This window comes from Anabrus simplex, chromosome 7 (genome assembly GCF_040414725.1).
Source record: "Anabrus simplex isolate iqAnaSimp1 chromosome 7, ASM4041472v1, whole genome shotgun sequence".
NCBI classification, from domain to species: Eukaryota; Metazoa; Arthropoda; class Insecta; order Orthoptera; family Tettigoniidae; genus Anabrus; species Anabrus simplex.
This window is the reverse complement of record NC_090271.1, coordinates 156,939,845-156,967,679: the sequence shown is the minus strand read 5'-3', so window position 1 is coordinate 156,967,679 and position 27,835 is coordinate 156,939,845. Positions and strand designations below refer to the sequence as shown.

The 27,835-nt window shown below is 38.1% G+C and overlaps 1 protein-coding gene across 2 annotated transcripts in view; it reads left to right on the top strand.

The window, feature by feature from the left end:
* Positions 1 to 27,835, top strand: part of Uvrag (UV-resistance associated gene) — a 270,030-nt gene that overhangs the window by 105,051 nt on the left and 137,144 nt on the right. The gene's annotated exons all lie outside the window — the stretch shown is intronic.

Below are 27,835 nucleotides of genomic sequence, written 5' to 3'. Positions count from 1 at the left end.
CACATTAAGTTATTCCCATGTACCGAAGGCCAGTGGCCCGTGCAACGGAACTCAGAGAACAAAGAGGATATGACAGAGCACGGACCACTCCAACACGAGCAGCACGTGGCAGGACTGGCGGCGGCAGACTGCCGGTATCAACAGGCAGCTAGTAGGTGAAGGGGAAAGGCAGTGCGTAGTGGTGCTTCTGACGGGATAGCAAGTCACTATCTCGGCCTCGCTTGAGAATGTTTCGGAACAATTGACACTCCATGTTCCGGAACAGCAGGACATAACTGTGCACCAGCACAGTGTGCCGAAACAGGGACATAGTGCCCAACCCTACGTACATTGCTCAGAATTTAAAAAGAATGGTATTTCTATATACGTAGGCCATGTCAACAGTAACTAACTCTCTTATTTTCCTTTTTTTTTAAAGTTCATTTTCGTCACATCAACACAGATAGGTCTTATGGCGATGATAGGACAAGAAAGGACTAGGAGTGGGAAGGAAGCGACCGTGGCCTTAATTAAGGTATAGCCCCAGCATTTGCCCGGTGTGAAAATGGGAAATAATGGTAAACCATCTTCAGGGCTGCCAACAGTGGGGTTCGAACCTACTACCTCCCGAATACTGGATCCTGGCCGTACTTGAGCGACTGCAGCTATTGAGCTTGGTTCCATAATTTTTGTCTGTACGTACGTACATGCATCACAAGAAAATGGCTTAAGAGAATTTAACGAAAATGGGTATGTAAAGTCGGGGCATAAGATGTTACAATCTAGGCCATAAAGAATTTTATTCATGCTGAGTGAAATGGTAGTTTAGGGGAAAGCCTAAAATGTAATTCTCAAATATTTATGTTATTAGTGGTCCTCTTGATACATACTACATAACTAAAGTTATGTACTATTAAATTTCCAATCATTTATGTAATACATTGTTACTGTACCAGCTATGATAACAGAGATATTCATGAATGCTAAATCCGTATCAACGCCGAGCCACGAAAAATTGGGTAAACGGAATTTGATGATAATCGGTATATTAAGTCAGGAAATAAGGAACTACAGTGTATGCTATAAATAATTTAATCTACCCGGTTGAAATGTTCAAAAACACATCAGGGGAAAGCGCCTAAACATTAATTTTTAATTACCTATGTTATTGGTCCTGTTCCTGTGTTTTGGTAGGTTGCAGAAGTATAAGAAGGTATGGACGTGAATGGGTGGACAGAGAAATGATTGAAGCATAATTTCAATCACTAAAATTGAAAATTTTTTTTCCTTCCCGATTTTAAACTTTGGTAAACAACAACAACAAATAGGGAGCTCGTTGGCTCAAATCATAAGAAAGTTCAAAGTTCAGATACACAATAATTTGTAGAAAGAGCTTGTAGCTCCAAAGTTAACAGTATTGCTCCCTTCAGTCAATACTCTAGGAGACTGCACTCCAAAACTTAATACAATCTAGCCTCCCCAAGGCACAATTTTATAATGTAAATTATACTTTAGATCATTACAAAATAGTTTACTGTCTTACCCACTAGACAGTCTGATTTACACTTGACTACGAATAGTTAAAATTTAACAGAGGCAATGAGTGCCCATTCTACATGGCCTTAGTGATCAAAAAGAATAGTTTCAAGATATCGGCCGTAAACAAAATGCTAGGAGGCGAACACTTGCACTCCTTTGGAAATACACCTTAAAACCCTTAATAAGCTTATGGCCCTAAGCCACAGAGGCTAAGCCCATACTACAGAGGGTGACTAGATGGAGAAAAACATTAAGGAAGAGATAAAATGTAAAGTTTTACAAAATCATAGTCACCCCAAATACAAAGTTGAATGCGAATTGAAAGAGGGTGAACACTCTTTATTCCCTGAATTAGAATAAAGTCCTTAGACATACTTAAAACTTTATATTTTGAAGATGATGTTAAACAACCTAATTTTACATTAAGAATGAATTTTGAAACCTTCCCCTCGAGTCGGCTTTCTGAAACTATCACATAATTAAAAGATGTCTTCCATTACCTTGAGCTGGTGGTCCTTCCGACGGCGGACAAGATTTGTCCCCTGCCTCCACCACGTACACACTTTATACCTCTTGACTGGAGCAATGGAAAAGACAACATGGCCCAAAAGCTCCCAGCCTTTATAGCAGAAGGGAAGGTTCCAGAACTCTCTAGGCCAAAGACCTGTACACGCCTTAATTTTGATTGGTTAATTGAATTACTATCCAAAATTTCTGATTGGTTGATAATTTCATGACGAAGAAAGAGATAGTGGTTCTAGTAACCTTAGAACATATAAAAACAATATAGCAACATTTCAGTTTTGTGAACCTAGAAACTACAAATTTCTTTGAAATTTAATTTTCATCCTTCCAACAGAGTGGGCACATAAGTCGATAGTAGAGACATCTGAAGATAAAGTTTGAAACTTCTTCTGTTACACAGTTCAAGGTTCACATTACAGATGGCCTTCTAAAAAGTACTACATAACATATATCATAGAGAATATAATTTCCGATTATTTATGTCTTATTCAGTTTTACCGTTCTGACTATTAAAAAAACAATAACCACCACCACTACCCATCTGAAGAGGAAGTACAACTAGGCAACTATCCACTATACAACACTAATCAGAGAAAAAAATGGAAGGGGTCCAGCACTTCAAAAGAAAGGAGGACCCTCTTTACATCAGATGCCCTAATATCACAGAGGCAGAAGACTGCTAAATTTGAAGGCCTATAATATAGATAAGTCATAAAATTGATCAACAATAATATTACATTGACCATTGTTTGTTCTGATGAGCTTTGTGCTTTCTTCTGCCACTCATCTTCGATAGATGGGATTACTGCTGCGTACAGAGTATAACAGCCTGCCTGAATATTGGTGGAAAGTAGCTGGGGAGTTATATAACTCTCTTCTTTAGCATGCCATTCCTCTGGTTCATAAATTTGCTGATAACTATTGGTACGTAACACACTGTTTCATCATAGTATTCCAGCTATTTGATCCCTACTCTGCGGCACTGATTGGAATGAGCAGTGTGCGCACTTAATGGAATAAAGGAAGAGGAGAGTTCACAGCTTCTGCGGTCTGGTAATTCCAGCTCTGGAACTTTGGGCTGTTAGATCAGCAGTGTAGTACTGTTCGTTAAAAGTGAGAAAACATGTGGTTTTCCATTTGATCGAGTATTTAATATGATACCATTGCTTTTAATCGCAACATTCCTGCTGATGTCATTGTAATGACCTATGTTTACTTCGGTTGGGAAAACCACAAATACAGTCTTTCTGAGGTTGTAAAAAGGCAGGTGGGGAGTGAGTATCTGCCAACTCGATTCTGACTGGCAGTAGGCAAGTGGGCCTACCATCATATTGAAAACTCCCCAACTTATTTGTTACTGTTAGTAGGCAAGAGGGCCTGCCATTACACTGAAAAATTCCCTAACCCAGTCTTCACATGAGAAAAGACGTATGGTGACTTCCCGTCACATTCTGGGGTAACGTTAAGAGCAGTGCAATTTAATATAATCTTACTCACAATGTGTACATTACTTAACCTGGAATTCTGTATACAGTGTAGAATTCCATAGCGAAGCACAGGTATATCAGCTAGTGAATAAAAATTGAAATTCCACAGCCTGTTTCCAGTCATTTGACCAGGTCGGAAATGGAATGATTGAAGCCTCCATCTAGCGGCGAAGATAGGAAATGTGCCGGCTGCCGAAGCCTGTTGCACTCCTCTGGGGCAATGATAAGTGACTGGCAGATGAAATGAAATGTTAATGGAGAGTATTGCTGGAATTAAAGATGACAAACCGGGCGAGTTGGCCGTGCGGTTAGGGGCGCGTGGCTGTGAGCTTGCATCCGGGAGATAGTGGGTTCAATTCCCACTGTCAGCAGCCCTGAAGATGATTTCCCATTTTCACACCAGGCAACTGCTGGGGCTGTACCTTAATTAAGGCTACGGCCGCTTCCTTCCAATTCCTAGGCCTTTTGTATCCCATCATCACCATAAGACCTAACTGTGTCGGTGCGACATAAAGCCACTCGCAAAAAAAAGAAAAGATGACAGGGAAAACCGGAGTACCCGGAGAAAAACCTGTCGTGCCTCTGCTTTGTCCAGCACAAATCTCACAGGGAGTATCCAGTGGTGAGAGACCGGCGCACTGCCGGCTGAGCGACGGAGGCTTCACATCAGCTAGTGAAAATGAAAACCTACAACCTGTTTTCCAGTCATTAACCGGGTCAGGGATGTAATGAATGAAACATATGTAGGCTGTTATTAAAATGTGGTCGCCACTCCCAAGGTGATTTATTAATGAGTGATAAATGCTATGAAATGATAATGGAGAGTGTTGTTGGAATGAAATATGACAGGCAAAACCGGAGTACCCGGAGAAAAACCTGTCCCGCCTCCGCTTTGTCCAGCACAAATCTCACGTGGAGTGACCGGGATTTGAACCATGCTATGCAGCGGTGAGAGGCCGACGCACTGCAGTCTGAGCCACGGAGGCTCTTCACATCAGCTAGTAACAAATATAATTAATTTTGCATCATTGTATAGGGCAATAGTAATGACTATACCTACCTACACCAGAGCGGTAATTTTGACTGCTGTATTATGGTAATTTTCATAATAAAATGTATTATAACACATTTCCCTCATTCATTGAGATATAATCATCTGCTCATAATTATACTATCAACAGTGGTAATGCTCAAAAAACACAACAATGGAACTCTGATATATTATGAAATGTACGAGCATTATTTCCTCTGAGTGTCTGGTAATGTTGTCATTTGTCAGCTTGTCACAGTACAGTAAACATATCTCGTATACCACCACCTCTCACCGATGAAGAGTTGCTGAGTCTATTGCATTAAATACCTGAAGATATGTCTGATGTTCAGATACAAAGGACCTGAAAGGAGAAGCTGCAGACGAAGATTACCACCAATCAGGTGATCACTCGAAACAGTAAATTAAAAATGTTAAGGATCCATCTTTTCAATACAATGACAGTTTATTGATGTGAGTTAGATCACATGTTTATATAAGATTGGTACTAGTTTCGATGCTCTTTGCACGTTGTCATCAGCCAATGAATCAATTGAGCAAAACATAACTAATCAAAAAACAATATAAAACACATCACAGCACCTACAATGGCAAATGTTAAATTGTAAAATAACAAGTTAAAATGATGAGAGTAAGGTGCGTCTGACCCTATAGTAAAATTCTATAATATCTGAGAAGGTAACACAGTTGTTAAGTCTTGATACACAAGAAAAAAGTCCAGCTTGAGGCGTATAGATCATAAGGTGTATCTTATAAAAAACTTTACAGCACCTACAATGACAAATGTTAATTTGTAACCAAGTTAAAATGATGAGAGTATGGTGCATCTGACATAAAGTAAAATTGTATAAAACCTGAGAAGGTAACCCAGTTGTTAAGTCTTGAGGCACAAGGAAATAGTCCAGCTTGAGGCGTATGGATCATGAGGTGTATCTTTAGTCTTGTTAAAAAGAAACTGTAAAACATGTGTTATCCATGGGAAAAATAAATCTTGTTCTTTTAATCTGTGGTAATCAACAGACTTAACTCAGGTGGTTCCAAAGCAAACAATGTGGTCATGTGAAGATCTTATTTTGAACCAGTTTTATGATTCCCAGTTCGATATGGAATCGTGGAGACCTGATGAGAAGATTGAAAGCCAAATTAGGCGTGATAAAAATTTACATAGACGAAAAGAAAGTCAAGGGAAAGGAGGCGAACTCACCTCAAGCTGGACTATTTCCTTGTGTATCAAGACTTAATAAGACTTAACAACTGGGTTACCTTCACAAATTTTATAGAATTTTACTTTATGTTAGGCACATCATACTCTCATCATTTTGACTTGTTACAATTTAGCATTTGTCATTGTAGATGCTGTCATGTGTTTTATATTGTTTTGTGATTAATTATCATTTGCTCAGTTGATTCATTGACTGATGATGACGCGCACTGAGTGTTGAAACTAGTACCAATCTTGTATAAACATGTGATCTAACTTGCATCAATAAACTGTCATTGTATTGAAAAGGTGGATCCTTAACATTTTCAGTTTACTGCAATCCCAGTTCAATACGGAACATAATGAAGTTTCTAACTTTTAACGATTACTTGAAAAGCAGTGATTCAGATCATGCTTCAAGCCAGATAGTTCAGGCTGAAGGTTTGTTAATAATATTAGTATAACTATCATCATAACAACTTTGCTGAAATTCCTTGATGTATACCATATTCAAATAATAACCATGCCTCATGTAGGCTGGGTACTGACAAGTTTTTCAATTCTATTACAGCCGTAGAAACAGTAACCTAAAAAGCACGATATCATTGGGGACACAACAACCAAGATAACAGCATCCCATTGCCAGATAATACGTTACTAGGTACTGATGGCATCATGGAATGAACTGTAGCGGACTTTGGGAAGACTACACCTGGTAGGCTTGCTCACCATAACACCTCGAAAGAAAATCTAGGACCTACTCCATTTTCAAAACAGCATGTTACTGACGACAGTGTAAAGAATATGTGGAGTCTTTTTATTGCTGAATCAATACAGAAACATATAAAGCAATGTACAGAAACAGAGATAAAACGACTATAATGAGTAACTGTGCGAATCGAGAACAAAAATATAATAATTTCAATAGCGATCAAAATTATCACATCGGCAGTTCTAGGTATATAATATATTCCGGCGGTTCTAATGTCAAATGCTTAGTATTTGTAGTGTTGAATTTTGAAGTTCCTGCATCTTCATATTACATGCAACACAATTATATATTGTGGCAAGTTGTCAGGATCCTTAAAACTGAAATGACTACTTGGAGAGGTAGTATTTTTCTCTTGACAAAATGTATTAAACAACTATTTAGTTATTTACAAGTGCACTTACATCTGAATTTTCCACGCTGTTTGTGCTCATGAACATGATTGAATACATAATTCTCTGGCATGTCAAACTCCTGCTCTCCAATATAGCTCTCACAGCACAGTGTCTTTCCCAGAGCAGTTGTTTTCACAACTTGCTGCATTTCCTATAGCTGTCTGATGGACTCACTGCTCAGTGAATGACTCATCACTCTCTCATAACTCACTCAAGATTGACTGAAGAATCTCTCACAGGAAATTCTTGTCGTTTCCATTTTCAGATCATACTGGCGGCTTCTCCATTGCTGCCTGGTTCCAGCATCTTCTAAGCTTCCTTATTGCGAGCCTCAAGAATACAATATTTTACTGACTGCCAAACCCTCACCCTCTCAGCCTTTGTTCTCATGCTGTGTTGGCTTGTTATGATGTAATGCCATGAACTGAAATAAGTAATTATGTTATAATGCCATTTACTCAAATAAGTAGCAAAAGATTAGGCAATATTAGAATTATTTCATCAGTTGAACACTTTCTCATTACTTCTGTGGTGTAAGAAAGATCTTTTTCTTGAACTATTGATTTGTTTAATATTTTTTAGGGGCCAATGACCTTTAATGTTAGGCCCATTTAAACAACAAACATCATCATTTTAATATTATTTTAATGTTCCTTTTTTATGTCTCTACAAGCTAGGATATCACAGAAAAGAATGGTCTTGCTGCTCCAGAAATTAGCAAGTTTTTGCTGATGTGAAAAATACTTTTAATGACTTATGCCTTTTCATTTCCTTCTTTTCTCCATGTTGATGTTCGGAGTTGTTTCTTTCCTTAATACTTGCAGTTACAAAGCTGTCATCATCACTTTTTAGTTCATGTCTTGGTAATAGTAGCCTGCTTTTATCATCCACCTAAGCAAACTCATTGCATTTGATCATTGCTCAACATGTTTTGGAAAACTCTGTATACCAGTTACAGTGTAGGAAGTACACTGAAATGCACCGAATAATTATATGCAATTGATGATATCTGAGACCTTACCACTTACATGAAAAAGCAGTTATTACCTTTTTGCAAAATATTATTTGGTGAGATCAAGTCCAGTGATATGTAACCTTTACCGATTGAGTCTGTTTTCTTTGAACTTAGTTCCTTCAAAAATCTTACATTGAACCATCCTGTTGCAGCACAAAATTAAACAGTTCCCTCTAGAAATGACTACAACGCCCAAGGGTACACAGACAACATTGAACACACATGAAATGGCAATGTGAGCACAAGGCACAAAATTACTTACCTTGGTGGCATCAGTATAAAACATTCAACGTGGAGGGCCCAGAAGATTAAGGAATAAAGAACTGTATCTTAAATGCTACTTGAGGGGTTGCCAGGTCAATAACGCTAACTACCAAATAAGATACAAAATTAAAAATCAATAAATCAAACTTTACTTAAAAATTTAGGAAAGAGAAATAATTCATGAATGATACTAAATAAGATTTAAAATTTCTTGCAATATGTTGAAAAATAAACAAAATCAAAAACAAATAATTTAATGTTAAAATTAATTCATTGAAATAGGCTTTAAATATCTTTTTTTATTATTATTAAAATTATAAGTGTACACTCAGATACCAACCTAAAGTAATTCTTACAATGTAATAAAAATAAAATATTTCTTCTTAGATTAATTCATTCAAATAAGAGACAAATGTTTAAGATAATTAAAATTATGAACACACACTCAGATAACAAGCTACTGTAATTCTTACAATGTATCGAAAAATAAGCGAAGTCTGCAGCTCGCATCAGAACCAATAAATGTTAAACGGATCCATACGTTAAGAGTTAATCACACCACTGGCCAGTAAGTTTAACTAGGTAGACTACAATTCTACTGACTAAACTGAAATTTGTTTCCAGTCCCTCTACATAAACATTTCAATCATCCCAGAAACATGGTAACACACAAAATTTAAAATGCAATGACAGCAAATAAAGTTTTACACGCAAAAATAACTAAATGAACAGACAAGAGAATTGCAGGAAACCAAAAAATAATATTCACCAAATAAGTTACAGATTATGAAGGGAAAATAATATTAATATTCCATAATTAACTGAACAACAATACACACAATGAAGCCCACAGCTTCAAACCCAAGCTAACATAATTCATTAACAACTGGCAAAGCCTACTAAATATAGCGTACATGAGAGATAAGACAAAATAAAAGTGACACAATAAAGAAAGAAAAAGGAAAAGAAAACACGGACATGAATAGACTGAGAAGCGTAAACAGTAGTAGTAGTAGTAGTAGTAGTAGTAGTAGTAGTAGTAGTAGTTATAGTTTTATTGAACCTCACAGGTTTCCACCCAATACATGGTTCAAATTTGGAATAGCCTAAGCCAATTACAGGATGCAAAAGAACAGTAATTTAGAATTTAGTAAAGTGACATGAAATAAAAAGCCAGCAAAATAAAATACAATGAAATCAAAGTCAGCAAAGAGGATGCATCTGGATGTGCTAGGAGTAAGTGATATTCGGGTAAGGGGAGATAACGAGGAAGAGATAGGAGATTATAAAGTGTACTTGACGGGTGTTAGAAAGGGAAGGGCAGAGTCTGGGGTAGGGCTTTTTATCAGGAATACCATTGCACGCAACATAGTTTCTGTTAGGCACGTAAATGAGCGACTGATGTGGGTAGATTTGTCAGTGGGAGGAATTAGGACGAGAATTGTGTCCGTGTATTCACCATGTGAGGGTGCAGATGAGGATTAAGTTGACAAGTTTTATGAAGCATTGAGTGACATCGTGGTCAGGGTCAACAGCAAGGATAGAATAATGCTAATGGGCGATTACAATGCGAGAGTTGGAAATAGAACTGAAGGATACAAAAGGGTGATTGGTAAATGTGGGGAAGATATGGAAGCTAATGGGAATGGGAAGCGTTTGCTGGACTTCTGTGCTAGTATGGGTTTAGCTGTTACGAATACATTCTTCAAGCATAAGGCTATTCACCGCTACACATGGGAGGCTAGGGGTACCAGATCCATATTAGACTATATCTTAACAGACTTTGAATTCAGGAAATCTGTTAGGAATGTACGAGTTTTTCGTGGATTTTTCGATGATACAGACCACTATCTGATCTGTAGTGAACTAAGTATCTCTAGGCCTAGGGTAGAGAAAGTGAAATCTGTCTGCAAACGAATACGGGTAGAAAGTCTCCAGGACGAGGAAATTAGACAGAAGTACATGGATATGATTAGTGAGAAGTTTCAAACAGTAGACAGTAAGCAGGTTCAGGATATAGAAAGTGAATGGGTGGCATACAGGGATGCTGTAATAGAAACAGCAAGGGAATGCCTAGGAACAACTGTGTGTAAAGATGGGAAAGGCGAACATCTTGGTGGAATGATGAAGTGAGAGCAGCCTGTAAACGTAAAAAGAAGGCTTATCAGAAATGGCTCCAAACAAGGGCCAAGGCAGACAGGGATTGGTACGTAGATGAAAGAAACAGAGCGAAACAAATAGTTGTTGAATCCAAAAAGAAGTCATGGGAAGATTTTGGTAATAACCTGGAAAGGCTAGGTCAAGCAGCAGGGAAACCTTTCTGGACAGTAATAAAGAATCTTAGGAAGGGTGGGAAAAAGGAAATGAACAGTGTTTTGAGTAATTCAGGTGAACTCATAATAGATCCCAGGGAATCACTGGAGAGGTGGAGGGAATATTTTGAACATCTTCTCAATGTAAAAAGAAATCATCATGGTGGTGTTGCAAGCAGCCAAGCTCATGGGGAGGAGGAAAATGATGTTGGTGAAATTATGCTTGAGGAAGTGGAAAGGATGGTAAATAAATTCCATTGTCATAAGGCAGCAGGAATAGATGAAATTAGACCTGAAATGGTGAAGTATAGTGGGAAGGCAGGGATGAAATGGCTTCATAGAGTAGTAAAATTGGCGTGGAGTGTTGGTGAGTTACCTTCAGATTGGACAAAAGCAGTAATTGCACCTATCTATAAGCAAGGGAACAGGAAGGATTGCAACAACTATCGAGGTATCTCATTGATTAGTATACCAGGCAAAGTATTCACTGGCATCCTGGAAGGGAGGGTGCGATCAGTCATTGAGAGAAAGTTGGATGAAAACCAGTGTGGTTTCAGACCACAGAGAGGCTGTCAGGATCAGATTTTCAGTATGCGCCAGGTAATTGAAAAATGCTACGAGAGGAATAGGCAGTTGTGTTTATGTTTCGTAGATCTAGAGAAAGCATATGACAGGGTACCGAGGGAAAAGATGTTCGCCATACTGGGGGACTATGGAATTAAAGGTAGATTATTAAAATCAATCAAAGGCATTTATGTTGACAATTGGGCTTCAGTGAGAATTGATGGTAGAATGAGTTCTTGGTTCAGGGTACGTACAGGGGTTAGACAAGGCTGTAATCTTTCGCCTTTGCTATTCGTAGTTTACATGGATCATCTGCTGAAAGGTATAAAATGGCAGGGAGGGATTCAGTTAGGTGGAAATGTAGTAAGCAGTTTGGCCTATGCTGACGACTTGGTCTTAATGGCAGACTGTGCCGAAAGTCTACAGTCTAATATCTTGGAACTTGAAAATAGGTGCAATGAGTATGGTATGAAAATTAGCCTCTTGAAGACTAAATTGATGTCAGTGGGTAAGAAATTCAACAGAATTGAATGTCAGATTGGTGATACAAAGCTAGAACAGGTCGATAATTTCAAGTATTTAGGTTGTGTGTTCTCCCAGGATGGTAATATAGTGAGATTGAATCAAGGTGTAGTAAAGCTAATCCAGTGAGCTCGCAGTTGCGATCAGCAGTATTCTGTAAGAAGGAAGTCAGCTCCCAGACGAAACTATCTTTACATCGGTCTGTTTTCAGACCAACTTTGCTTTACGGGAGCGAAAGCTGGGTGGACTCAGGATATCTTATTCATAAGTTAGAAGTAACAGACATGAAAGTAGCGAGAATGATTGCTGGTACAAACAGGTGGGAACAATGGCAGGAGGGTACTCGGAATGAGGAGATAAAGGCTAATTTAGGAATGAACTCGATGGATGAAGCTGTACGCATAAACCGGCTTCGGTGGTGGGGTCATGTGAGGCGAATGGAGGAGGATAGGTTACCTAGGAGAATAATGGACTCTGTTATGGAGGGTAAGAGAAGTAGAGGGAGACCAAGACGACGATGGTTAGACTCGGTTTCTAACGATTTAAAGATAAGAGGTATAGAACTAAATGAGGCCACAACACTAGTTGCAAATCGAGGATTGTGGCGACGTTTAGTAAATTCTCAGGGGCTTGCAGACTGAACGCTGAAAGGCATAACAGTCTATAATGATAATGTATGTATGAATGTATGTATGTATGTATGTATGTATGTATGTATGTATGAAATCAAAAGGCAATCAATCCCCATATGCACTGCCATATGGCCCATGATCAACCCTTGTTGGTGATCCATAGGCCTTGGCATGCAGAGGGGATAAACGGACAAATAAGCAGAATAAATGAAAAAACAAAATAATAATAATAATAATAATAATAATAATAATAATAATAATAATAATAATAATAAAGTGAAGGAAAACACAATTCTCCTTGGACATGCCATGAGGTCCATCGGATACTCCGGAAACGTGACTCCCAAGGTGCGGGACACCACAGTAGTCATCGTCAGTCCCTGCATGCCACGTCCAATGTCCTCCCTATATATTCATATTGCCTTTTCAGAATATGCAATTTAAATAAAATAGAATTAAAAGACCTAATGTTGAAATAAAATAAAGGCATTGTGAATGTCAATGACTTTCTTGTCCCTCTTGTCTAGTCACGCAAACCTTGCATATTTCATTCGTCGTACCATCCTTCTACTCGACCCACTCTGGCTAGCTGAGTCAAGACTAATGTTACATCACCAGCTGTTTATGTGTACCTCATACTGCTCACGTTGCAACTTTATCCTTGTACTACTTCTCTGTTCCTACTCATCAAATTTAATCATGCTTAATCTAATTTAAATACCAAGCCATTCTCCACATTAAATTTTGCCATCACATCCACGAAACCAAAATTTACCAACCCTGCCTATTTAATAAACACTATCACTCTTCATATACCACCATACATCAACTTGCCGATCTCGTACCACCACTTCAATCTCTTCTTCATCAATCTCATACGGCCACCTCAATCTCTTCTTCATACAAATAGCGTAAAATTACCATCCAACTTCCCAGTCATATAATCAAACTCCACATTAAATTAACAAATTCTGCCATTACGTATTCCACCACTTCTCCATCTCCACACTTAAATTCTGCCATTATGTATACCATACACCTTCGAAACACCTTTTACCATTAACTTCACTATACAAACACATACGTTCATATACCATCAACTCCATCTCTTACTCATACATTTCAGTTACATCAGCAATAAATAAACACACTTCATTACTTACCAAAAACTCCATCCAACTCCACAATCATTCACTTATACTTAACACTCCAAATCAATTCAAATTACCTTACTGCATACCAATTACAACTTACTCTATTAATTCACTATACCTACTATACCAGCACATACCACCATCACCATCAAATTCACTATACAGACACCTGCCTCCAACTCCACCTCATAAACCTTGCTACATACTAATTACAACTTACTCCATTAATTCACTATACCAACACATACCACCATCACCATCAAATTCACTATACAGCACCTACCTACAACTCCACCTTATAAACACACTTCCAAGACATTACAAATTACATACATCCCTCCACATACCATTTCACTACTTACATTCAACACCCAAACAAACACCACTTTTCAATTCTCATCCCTCTCAACACTTAAATTCTGCCATTACATATTCCACCACTTCTCCATCTCCACACTTCAGCAATAAATAAACACACCTACCAAAAACTCCATCCATCTCCACAATCATTCACTTACACTTAACACTCCAAATCAATTCCAAATTACCTTACTACATACCAATTACAACTTACTCCATTAATTCACTATACCTATTATACCAACACATACCACCATCACCATCAAATTCAGTATAGACACCTACCTCTAACTGCACCTCATAAACACATACTCAAAATGTATATCCTTCCACATACCATTTCACCACTTACACTTAACACATTGGAGAGCGAGCCCGAGTGTCTATCAGGGTTGGGTAACAGCGCAGGCTGACCGCGCCTGAGGCTAACTCGGGCCCGTGTATTTCTTATATTGTCAACACAGCCAGGACGAGAATTGAGCGGAAACTATACATACCACATTAAAGAACTTCTATAAGAGCTATACCGTGCGTTTATGTCCTGTTGTTTTCTCGAACTTATGGAAGGTTATTTTTGCACGAGTTGCCTTCTACATTTAAAGATAAAAACTTCATTGTTCCGTATTGAAATTATTGATGTTAAAAATTAAATAATTGAAAAGGAGGTTCAACCTATTCAATACTTAAAAGAAAGAAATGCAGTAATCACATTCCTATTTAAATGGGACCGGTTTCGACCTTAGTCCAGGTCATCATCAGCTGTAAAAACATGTACAATGTTTATGAATATTGGAGGTCAGTTTCACACTTTGATAGGCATAAAGACACGACACCACATTCTGTCATGCACAAAGTCACGACACTATCAACTAATATATGAAGATCAAAAATAACTTGAAGTCGCAGACGAATAGATTTGTAGTAGAAAGCCGCCAGCTCCTGGTGATCAGCGCGGCACATTCAAGGTCATGCGCTGCGGTCGAACGCTAAAGTAGAGTGGAGAATGTTTTGAAGGTCTAGAATTTGTCACGGTTGCGGGAAGTTAAGTACGTATATAAAAATATATGACGCAAATCAGTATAATTGGATGAGTACAATTGTTTTTTCAAATCAACTGTTTTCCAAGAACTTAGCAGGAGTACAAGTACTCATTCAATTATACTGATTTGCGTCGTATATTTTTATATACGTACTTAACTTCCCGCAACCGTGACAAATTCTAGACCTTCAAAACATTCTCCACTCTACTTTGGCGTTCGACCGCAGCGCATGACCTTGAATGTGCCGCGCTGATCACCAGGAGCTGGCGGCTTTCTACTACAAATCTATTCGTCTGCGACTTCAAGTTATTTTTGATCTTCATATATTAGTTGATAGTGTTGTGACTTTGTGCATGACAGAATGTGGTGTCGTGTCTTTATGCCTATCAAAGTGTGAAACTGACCTCCAATATTCATAAACATTGTACATGTTTTTACGGCTGATGATGACCTGGACTAAGGTCGAAACCGGTCCCATTTAAATAGGAATGTGATTACTGCATTTCTTTCTTTTAAGTATTGAATAGGTTGAACCTCCTTTTCAATTATTTAATTTGCCTTCTACACTCCATGCTTCCAGCCTTGCTTCCAGCTGATCAAGGCGCGTGCTTTCAGAGTTTTGTTTACATCGTGCAAAGTGTTTAGACTGTGTTTTGTTTCTGCTATCTTGATTGTATCATTGAGATTTTAGAAGAGATTTTTGATGACAGTGATTCAGAAGAAGAGGTAGATGATTCAGTTCTAGACCATGATTTCGAACTTCATGTTAGTGATGAAGGTATTTATAACCTATTCTATCATATTCCACCCAAGTGTGATTTTGCACTTTGTAGTTTATTTAGCTAAAGTTTCATGATTTTCGTATGACTGGAGATTCATTTAGAACAAAGTGACCCAAGCAGTGATAATTCAAAGGCAGGGACTGATTCACATTCGCCGGGTACTTTTGGTGATTTGGATGCACTTGCAAAGTCTGTGCAGATAAAGGAAAAGCGTAAAATGGGAAAGTAATGAGAAAAGAGACATGCTGGTGGTCTCCAATGTGTTCTGTACCACTTTGTGTCCCTGGATGCTTCAAACCATTCCACACTAAAGCTTATTATGTGTAAGACTTTGTTGTCAGACTTTTTTTGTTGTTACAAAAGGCATACCATTGGAAAATGTGTAATGTGAAAAGTATTCAGTATACTTTAATGCAACTTTTTAATCTGTAGAATAGACCCTTTTAATTTTTTTATGATATATATGTGTTACTATTGCAACCTACCCTTCAAGTACAGAATTACAAGCAGGAGAAAGACGTACCTGGATTTACGTGGGAAAGTTACATCGGGATACCACAACTGATAAACTTAAGACATATGCAGAAACAGGGTATAACAGGTGAAGTACAGTGTGATGAGCTGCAAAGTAAAGGCTACTTTAAAGCTTTTAAAATTGGAATACAGTTCGATGAACTAAAACGAACAAGCTCACCCGCATTCTGGCCTAAAGGTGTGCTCGTAAGACAGTATCGGTTTCGGAGTAGGAGAACTGAGGGAATCAAACTTGACTAGCAGTAATTATGTTGCAAATATTGGAAGCCAATGCACAGGATGCACCACACAGATACAAGTTAGGACGTTACTTTGGAATATAGAAGGCCTGACAAATGCAACCAATATGCTCCCTGATAACTTCTTCATGACTTACGATATTGTTATTTTAACTGAGACAATGCTAACTTATGAATGGTCCACCAAAGGCATGTATACAATCCATAATTTCGCCTCCCAGGAGCATGTAGGCAGACCAAAAGGTGGAATCATATGCCTATTAAAATGCGATTTCTCACCTTTTCAAGTAATACACTCTTCAGAGCACATCTTGTTTATAAGAACTAAAAGATGTTCTATAGCATGCCTATACTACCAACCACACTCACCAGTGAATGACATAATAGAAGGATTAGGTACTATCTTAAACAAGTTGGGCCCAGACGAACCATTGTTACTTGCTGGTGAGATGAATTGTAGAATTGACAAGCCAGATTTTAAAACTACGTGTGTGATGGAATATTTGGAAGAAGAAGGCTTAAAATTAATCAACCAGCGAAATCAATTTACATACATAACATATAACGGGAGGAGTACAATAGATCTTGTATTTACGAACATGCAAAACATCCATCCAACGCACCAATAGGTCATCCCTATTGCTATTAGAAAACATTTGCCAGTAGTAACTAACTTCAATCTTTTATGGCAAGATGGCAAAAAAAAATATGCCAGCACTCTACCCCACAAGGACACTTGACTTTGCCAAAATACGAGAAGCAAATTTTGAAATAGTACAGGAACTGATCAGGGACAGTATGTTGGACAAAGCTGTTCTAGAATTAGACCGCCAGATGCAGGAGGCTATACAGTATACAGATCCATACAAATGGAAATAAAAGCCCTGGTTCGACTCAGGCTGCTATGTTGCTAGGAAAGAAATGCTGAATAAATTACACATTACCTTGAATTCTCTGTCTCCAGAAAACCTTGAAATATACACACTTTCTCGTAGGCTCTATAAGCAGCTAATAAAACATAAGAAGAAAGAGTACCAAGAAATGCTAGATATAAAGAAGATAGAAGTTGCTGAACGACATCCTTATAAAATACTGAACCCAAGAAAACCAAAATTCCCTAGGGACATACCAATAGAAACCTGGGAAAAGCATATGTGCTTCAGGTTAAAGATACTCGACCACTACAGACACAATCAGAAGATGTAACTGAGTTTTTGCCTATAACATTAATGAATATCAAGGACGCTATACACAGCATGGGAAATGGAAAGGCTTGTGGACCTGATCAGATTTACTACAAACATTCAAAAATGGTGACTCCAATTTTGAAGGAAACGTGGTCTTATTTGATGAACGAATGTTTTAGGCGAGGTAGAATACCAGATAGTTGGAGAAGATCCTACATCAAAATGGTATACAAAGGCAAAGGGGACATGGGAGATCCAAACTCGTACAGAGGTATTGCACTCGAATGCACTCTTTTAAAGGTAATGACCAAAATTCTCACTGATAGGCTAACAATACTTGTGGATCAATATATACCAGAGCAGCAGTTTGGTTTCAGAAGAGGTAGATCTACCCTGCAAGCAGTGGAGTGTTTAAAACAAGATATCGATGAAGCACTAAGAGTTCCAGGTGGGAAGCTCCACGCAATCTTTGTTGACTTCTCTAAAGCTTTCGATATGCTCAATAGAAACATACTCCTGTCAAAGTTTGAACAATTAATTGGTAAGAGTCACTACTTGACGGTCAAAATCAAAGACATTCTCTCCAACAATACAGTATTTATACAGGATAACATATCAATATCAGATGCAATAGCACAGACCAATGATGTACTACAAGGAGATCCTCTAAGTCCTCTTCTGTTCTCAATAATCACTTCGGATGTGACACGATGCATCAAAGATGGTGTAAAGTTGTATGTATATGCAGATGATATGGTTCTCGCTGCAGAACGGCTAGTGGACCTGAAAGAGTCTTTTGATCTTCTGGCAGCATGGGCACATGAAATTGATCTCAGCATAAATGACCAAAAGACTGTCTACATGATTTTCAGAAAAGGGGGAAGACCAGCAATGACTGACAGAGTCCATTACAATGGTAAAGAACTAACAAGGGTTAGTCACTTCAACTATCTGGGAGTCATATTCAAACCAGAGGTGATGTTTTCACAAAACACATAGAGAATAGGACAATCTTGGCACTTTAAGCAGTGAACGAAATCAAAGATTTACGTAAGATGTCAGTTAAAGCAGCGATACAGCTCTTCGATATTAAAGTTGTGCCTATAATCACCTATGGTCTACAACTCGTCTGGGAATACCTAAACATTGTCTACGACGAATAGAGAAAGTCAAAGCCGCATACTTAAAGAGAGCTCTGAGGCTTTCGAAGTATACACTATCTCGACTTGTGTATGTTCTGACGAGGGAATCTTTTCTGATCGAAGAGCTACGCTTCAAGATGTCACTACCATCCACGACAAATTACGATCGACTACTTACGGAACTGAAGCAGAAAAGAGAAGGCATTTGGTTAGATTTCTATGCAACGGATGCTATGACAACGCGGGGATGGATGGAAGCGAACTACAAATTAAGAACTATTGTAATGAGATTGGCTGTTCATGGTTTTCACTTTAAGCTTTGCAAAACCAAACATTTCATGAACCTGAATTCGGATGCATGCGTAAATTGTGCGATCGTGAATGTGATAGATACCACGTCTTAACATGTCCTAACAGAGGGAAATCGTTGATGAAGTTCTGTTCAGAAGAATGAGACCTATGTGGCTTGGAAATGTTAAAATTAATGTACTTACATGGCCCCATGGCTGTAATAAAACTATTATTATATTGCAACCTACCCACTATTTTCTACAATTTTTTAAAAACGTTCAAAATATGGTGGTCTGCCTGCCCATATGCCACCTTAAGACACTGTCTCCAATGTGTTAACACTCAAACAATAAATTCTGCCATTATGTATACCATACACCTCCAAACACATTTTACCATTAACTTCACTATACAAACACATACTTCATTACCTACCAGAAACTCCATCCCACTCCACATCATTCACTTACACTTCAAATTTACTATAGACACCTACCTCCAACTCCACCTCATAAACACACCTCCAACACACACTTCACCAATATGAATAACATAAAGACACCACTCTTTTCCTTATTTAATCACCTTGTCCTCGACAACCATACCCTTACTTACTTACTTACTTACTTACTTACTTACTTACTTACTTACTTACTTTATTAGAGTTTTTGCTTCTTGTTACAATACTCTCATCATTTTTTTTAAACTCCCCACAGGTCCCTTAAGCTCCTACTCCTCCCTCTGCTCACACCCATTTCGAGTCTCTGCCAGGTTGCCTCAGACCTTGCCTTTTTACCCCGCGCTTCCATTACTTCACTGCATTCACTTCTCTGCCTTTCCTCTTCTCTGGCTGTGCCGCTAGCTAGATCCCTAGATCTTCCTGTTCTCACTCCATTGTCTACAGCACTTTTTTTTAATGTTCACACTTTCACTATGCTCCTCTCCCTGGCTTTCTTCTTTCAGCTTCCTCTTTCCCTTGGTATTTTTCTTGTCACCTTGCCCGTCTTCCCCTTCATTACCTTTTATAGCTTGCCCTTCTTCCACTCTTTTTCCCCATGGAGCTTTCCTTACCGCCTTCCCCGACTTCTCCAATATTACTGTCTATAACTTGCCCATCTTCCCCACTAATCACTATACTTCTCTCCGTTACCTCCTCTTGTTTCATCTTTTCTTCTTTGTCCATCAATTTAGTCACAAGCCAATTTTTGCTCCAGCTGGCATTTGTCACTACTAGTTCCTGTCCCCGATAACTGCTCTCAATCCTTGGTGTCTAGCTCGTATCATATGTTTCTTGAGAATTTAGAATTCCTGATCCCTTCACTTCCCATGTCCCTCTTAATCCATATTTTTTTCCCTCTGTATGTTGCCCGCATTTCCAGTCACAATATCGGCCATCAACTTGGAAATCAGTTGAACTTTAATAGGCATGTTACCTCTAACTTTTCCCTATTCTCTGCACATTGCCTATGTCAACTTCGCTAAAATTGATTTCATTTTCCCCTGGATTAAGTCCACCACTTTACAAATTGTGAGCACTGTGTCCTCCCTCTTCTCCTCAGGCACACCATATATAAATAGGCATTTCTTCCTGCGATTTTGAGTACTGGCTTCCACTTCTGCTTTGAGCTTCCGTGTCTCCTCTTCTAATCGTCCTGTTTTCTCCTTCAATGCTGCAACTTCTTCAGCATTGTTCCTCACTTGGGATGTTGTGACGTCTGCCCTTTCTTGGAACCATTTCTTCATTTTGTCAAACATCCACATTTGTTCTTGAATCATATTTTTTTGAGTTGCTCAAAAGGGCAGACTTCTTCAACCACCTCTTTTACTACCCTTCTGATTATTTCCACGTCTTCCCAACTCACGTTTCCACTGGAAGTCGGACCGGGGTTCAGTTCAACTCCCCAAATCCATAGCATTACTATAATTACCGCCGCTGTCAGCATAATCTCTCCTTTCATTCCCACCCCCTGTGGGTAGGGGACTCAGACGAAGAATACACCCACAGTATCTGCTGCCTGTCGTAAGAGGCGACTAAAAGGGGCAACCAAGGGATGATTGAATTAGAACCATGAAACTATTTTGATTAGTACCATCACACGGGGAACACCATGGTTTGCCTGTAGTTGCGAGTAGTACCACTATATTAGGTACAAAATAGGTTTGTGATATTAGCAGCAGAGAGTGTGTCCCTGTGGGTTTCCAGTACCCATGAGTCGTACCCTTGTGAGCAACACCACGGGTCTGGGTGTTGCCTGTGATTAGTACCATTATATGAGCGGCACCGTGGGTCAGCGTTGCCTGCGCTTAGTATCCACTATGTGAGGAACACCACGGGATTACCCTCGCCCGTGATTAGTACACCTAGGTGAGGAACACCAGTTTGCGTTGCCTACGTGTGGCGCCATTATGTGAGGAACACCATAGGTCTGCGTTACCTGTACGACGTCCAATACTTGTGAGTAGTACCATTATGTGTGGAACACGTGAGTCTTCGCTCCTTTTGATTAGTACCCCAACATGACACATACCATGGTTCTACTTTACTAGCGTTACGTACCATTTTGAGGGGCCTTTGACATGGATTTTGTACCCCTTTAGACATCAAGCATCCTCGATTCAGGATTGTGGTTTAGAAGTGGTCCCTTGGTCAGTAATACTATTATTTATGAGAGTTTTTTTAAATTAAAGTTATTAAAGTTAAAAACTTTTTATTACCACCTATTCAATACAAAAATAATGCACTCAATTATTTATAAAATATTCATGAGGTACATTGGTTAATAGGACATGTTTCATTCGTCTTTGCGAACATCATCAGCTATAAATACACAAAGCTTAAGGTCAGGGCCCTGAGTTTATTAAAATGATTAAAAATGTCGTTATATTAAAAGAATGGTAAAGTTGTAATAAAAGTGGTTGTATAGTATTAAAATTAAACTGTAACATATTATACAGATTAGCATCAAAGATTTTTCATAAAATACAATAAATATTAATAATCTGAAAAGTAAAAACAATCATAACGGTTGTTACGAGTTTTTTTTAAGTCGGATCCACTGATTGTTTTAAATTCATGTACATCCATTCATTCTTCATGACCTTTTTTATTTTGGTCAGTGGATGTTTTTGAACTTTTACTTTGTCATTTCATTTCGTACCATTAGGGGCCGATGATCTCGATGTTAGGCCCCTTTAAACAACAAGCATCATCATCAACCTTTCATTCCCATTTCCATTCTACACCCTCCTGGTTTCACTTCTTTTTTCTTCCCTGACATCTTCCTATTATCGCCCTGTATTGCTCCACACCGATCATTATCTATGACTCTTCACCTCTTTCCTGGTAAACGGAAGTATCTTTAAGGAATGGGAGAAACGAATTTCAGTTCCCTACAACCACAATGTTACAATAATAATACAAATTTTGAATTTGGCAAATCTAACAAAATATTAATAGGGGACCAAAATGCCGGTTATAGAATTTAAATTTTAGGAGGGTCTGGAAGTATGGTAATGTGCAAATGAGACAGAAAATGAACCAGGAAAACTAGAAAGAAATGCACCAACCAAAATTAATAATAATAATAATAATAATAATCCTAACAACATTAAGAAACGGAAAAGTTAACACAACGATAATCTCAATTAAATAAAACAAATGGAATAATTTACTTCTCATAGGCGCATATACAGAGTTCCAGAATTACCCCATTATCAGTTACAATTGGAATGTTGAATCTTACAAAAATCTTATTACATCTTAAAAATCTTTAGGATTCAAATTATATTGTTAAAATGTCGGATGCAGAAGAAATCCCAGTTCAAATTAATGAATAAACTGTCGTCAACAGGTCCATGAAAATGTAAGCGTAATTTCAAATTACACTTGCGAGGTTGGCTTGATACAATTCTGACAGCGTTGCCGAAATTTCCTACAATATTATTGTCAATGATAGCGTGTTACTCAGATTCTTCTTCTCCATATAATCCGGCAGTAGAACAGTTTTGAAACAAAAGGATATTTGTACTTACATCATTCAGTGTCCAATTTAATATAATTCCATAGCTTACGTTCTTAGGTCATTTTTGAAATGAAGCACATGCTCTCATGAATTCAGAGGTCTAACTTACACAAATGAATGGTAAATAGTAAAATATTAAAATACAAATCACACTGGAATTCAGGCAAAAGCCTTCATTTACATGGCTATTCCACAAAGTCTTCCAACAAACGCGAGTAGTTGCGTCCATCGTGGAGCTCAGCTTCTTCACGACTCTCTCGCTGCGAGCAAAGAGCAGCACACTGCACAGTTGAAGAGAGATCTGCGCACGTGCGCACAATAAACTCGCTTATTGAGCAAATAAGAAAGATCAAAGCTATTGACATAATAATAATTGCAGATTACACATTTAAATAGGCATAGTTCAGTCACACAAATTAACAGCAATTCAATGATGGATGACGATGGAGATAAATTCTCCATACACAAATACATATATCCAATAAATGAGGGTAGCTGTAATTCTTGTCACAATGACAAGACCCCAAATAGAGTGGTTCCAGTGCATGGGACCCTCACCAGGATTACTTGTTTCAGGAACTGGAAAAAATCCAATGAAAAGCAGCTCGATTTGTTCTGGGTGATTTCCGACAAAAGAGTAGCGTTACAAAAATGTTGCAATGTTTGGGTTGGGAAGAATTGAGAGAAAGAAGAAGAGCTGCTCGACTAAGTGGTATGTTCCGAGCTGTCAGCGGAGAGATGGCGTGGAATGACATTAGTAGACGAATAGGTTTGAATGGCGTTTATAAAAGTAGGAAAGATCACAATATGAAGATAAAGTTGGAATTCAAGACGACAAATTGGGGCAAATATTCGTTTATAAGAAGGGGAGTTAGGGATTGGAATAACTTACCAAGGGAGATGTTCAATAAATTTCCAATTTTTGTGAAATCATTCAAGAAAAGGCTACGAAAACACCAGATACGTAATCTGCCACCTGGGCGACTGCCCTAAATGCAGATCCTTAGTGATTGAGATTGAGCTGCCTAATATGATGACGCAAAAGGCATATGTTATGAATTCTCAAACATCAGTTGCAGGTATGGGTCTGGTGTTGCTTCCACCTACTTGTGCCAGGCTTGAAACATTTATCTTTTATGTCTGATTGCCCTTTAGCCAGCTCTTGTTCTCTTCTGACACTGACAGACGTAGAGCTTATCTTTCTCAAGACATTGATGGTCCTTCCCATTCTTTTACTGACAGTTTTATTCTTCAAAATGGAAAAATGAAATGTTATATGGCTTTTAATGCTGGGAGTGCCCAAGGACAGGTTCGGCTCATCAGGTGCAGGTATTTTTATTTGACATCCATAGGCGAGACCTGTGTGTCATGAGGAGGATGAAATGATGCTGAAGATGACACACACACCCGATCCCCATGCCAGCGGAATTAACCAATGATGGTTAAAGTTCCCGACCCTGCCGGGAATCCAACCCAGGACCCTTATGACCAAAGGCCAGCATGCTAACTATTTAGCCATGGAGCTGGACATTCTTCAAAATGTTGAACTTTGATACTCATCTATATGATTTGTATGATTTTTCTCACAACACATAATTTCTGTGTTGTATGTTGTGACTTCTTTGCCGCTATAATGATCTAATTAAGCAAGTCATGACAGGGAATCATGATGGAAGGAAAAATAAAATCACTGTGACCACCACACCTCCTACAGTAGGTCTGGATGAAGAGAGAGGGGAAACGTATACAGAATTTGCAAGTAGGTTCATTTCAGTTTTTGTGTATGTTTGTGTATACATGAGTAGAAAAACTGCTATAAGGAATTTCTTGAAATACGGTATTTAAGTTTGTGCATAGCCAGGTTGTGTACTAGGCTATATATATTTGATTAGTATACAGTGGCACAGCAATATGAAGGGGCTAAACTGGAAATACCTAATTTCTCCATTAATATTAGCATTAGTGAAGAGCTTTACATTTTAAAAAAATTGTAAAAAATAAAATTTCCACTCCTTCTCATATTCATGATTATTATGTTTTTCACAGACTTCAAAATAACGTGCAGATTTGAAAACTCTTTAACAAAACTGGTGGAAACAATTTTCAATCCTTTTTTGTCTTGTACATGGTTATTGTATGACCTAAAACAGAGTTATTAATGATTATAGATTTTTATTGGCAAGTCCATCTGTGGTAAGCATCACAGACATGCAAATATTGTTCTGTTGAATCAATCAATGCTTGAAGTCCTTCTTACAACCTCAGATATCCCTGGAACAAGCAGGTTTTGTGGAAAGTAAACGTATACGAGAGCAAATTCTGAACATGAGGCAAATAATTGAAAAATGTTGTGAGTTTTATGTTCCTGTTTTTATCTGCTTTGTAGATTGATGTATTCACAAAAATGCACACATTAATTTATTTACAACTTAACTTCACATTAAACACACACATCAACAAACCACCATTTTTTAACTGCTTATCACAAAGCACAAGGATACTGCAACCACTGCATGTCAACTACCAACTTTACAAAACCAATTCACATACTTCAGACACGGTGTCTACACACAATTCATCAAAACAACTCATATTATTATTATTATTATTATTATTATTATTATTATTATTATTATTATTATTATTATTATTATTATTATTATTATTATTATTATCGTATGATATGTACATGACAATCAAAATATATAAACATAATACAAAATATACAAATATACAGGTTAGTGGCAGCATCAGGACTTCACTTTTATATTTTAATATCCAAATTTTTAATCCATGTAATCACTTCTGGTGTTACTTCAAAAAATTCCTCCACAGAACCAGAAAATGCATGTAGGGGGCACTCTTGAACTATGTGCTTGATAACTTGAGCACCACAGTCACAGCAGGGAGAATCTACCCATCCCCATACATGTATGGCTGCGCCAGTCCTCCCAACACAACATCGGATCCTGTTCAGGGTTGACCAAACAGCATGGGGCAAACTGAAGCCAACCAGTTTCAAGCTGGGATTGGAGATATCACATAAGCCACTAGGAGAAAACATCCTCTACTCTTCTCTCCAGGCGTTCCTGGGATTGAACTGAGGACATGACAGGTCCAAAGCTGTCTTCCACACTGGTTTTCTTGATTTCAGCCTAGTTGTAGTGTGCTGCTTTATATCTTGATGTATAGGAAGGGCCTCATTCTTCACTATTCTCCACCATCAAACAACTCCTGTTAAACAATAACTCAACTCTACCATCAAGACTGCCTCATATATATGTTGCATGGCCAGGCTTCTAGAAGGATGTTACACAGCATATCTTATTCGTAAATTCTAGAGTGCCTAATAGTATAGTTAAAGAACATTCTACAACCATTTAGTGTCAAAGATATGTTATTCTGGATGTTACATTGTGTTACACAATGTTAATGTGGATTATACATTATATATACAGGTTATAATAAATTATATACTATTAATTACAGGTTCTTACATTAACTAAACTCATATAAATCTATATATATATATACAGCACATGTTTCATGACGTAACCTCACAAATAATACTATCATCTGACTACGTAAATAATCATACTAAGTAGATGTAAATACTTCATAGCCATACCTCACAAGTCATAATAATAATAATAATAATAATAATAATAATAATAATAATAATAATAATAATAATAATAATTTGAGCTCTATACTTGCATTATTTACCTATAGGTTAAAGAATATTTCTTTCAAGTTATTTCAGTCTATTGCATTTGCATCAAGATTATAAAAAGGCTTTTGACTGTGTTGAGTGGGACAAACTATAGAAGGTATTAGATGAATTTGGTGTTCCATCACATCTCATATCACTGCTGAAAGGCCTTTATGACAGTAACTTGGCAACTGTAAGGGTGGATGGTGATACCTCAGACTTTTTCAATGTATCCAAAGGCGTAAGAAAAGGCTGTGTATTGTCTCCTCAGGTATACAGTATCTATGCCGAGCACATCATGAGGAGAGCGCTGGTGGTATCTCAATTGCTGGACGAAAAATCAGCAACTTATGTTTTGCTGAAGACACCACACTCATTGCTAGTAGTGAAGGTGAGCTTGCTGATTTACTTGCAACAGTAAAGGATGCAAGTCTCATTTACGGATTAGAAATCAATTTGAAGAAGACCAAACTCATGATCATTGATCGTGGAAATCAAGCGCACCTCACAGGTGGATTAAAGGGACTGGAGTTGGTTAATGACCTTGTAAACCTTGGGTCATGTATAAGTGACACACAGATTGCGAGAAAGAGAAAAAAAGAGGCGTATTGTCCTGGGTGTGCAGTCATGAGTAAACTAAGATCTGTCAGACCAGGGCAATATCCAAAATCATGAAGATTCGATTGGTTGAAGCACTAGTATTTCCCGTGTTCTTTTACGGTTGTGAGATATGGACCATCAAGGCTAAGGACAAAGACCACATCGATGGCTTTGAGATGGGGTGTTAGCGTAGAATGCTACTTGTAGCTCGGACTGAAAGGAGAACAAATGAGTCCATCATTAAAGAGCTGAAGATAGTGAAACATCTCTCTACACGTGTCAGTGAAAGAATTCTTCAGTTCCTTGGACATATCTTAAGGAGGGATGGAGACAACCTGGAAAAGTCTTATCATAGAAGGCAGAAGACCATGTGGAAGGACAGCAAGCAGGTGGCTAGATCAGGCTAGGAAGATAACTGGCGTTCCTCTTCAGAACATCCTAAGTAAAGCTGAAGATCGGGTTGGATGGCGACAATTTGTGAAACATGTAACTCTCTAGAGACAAAAATATGGAGTCA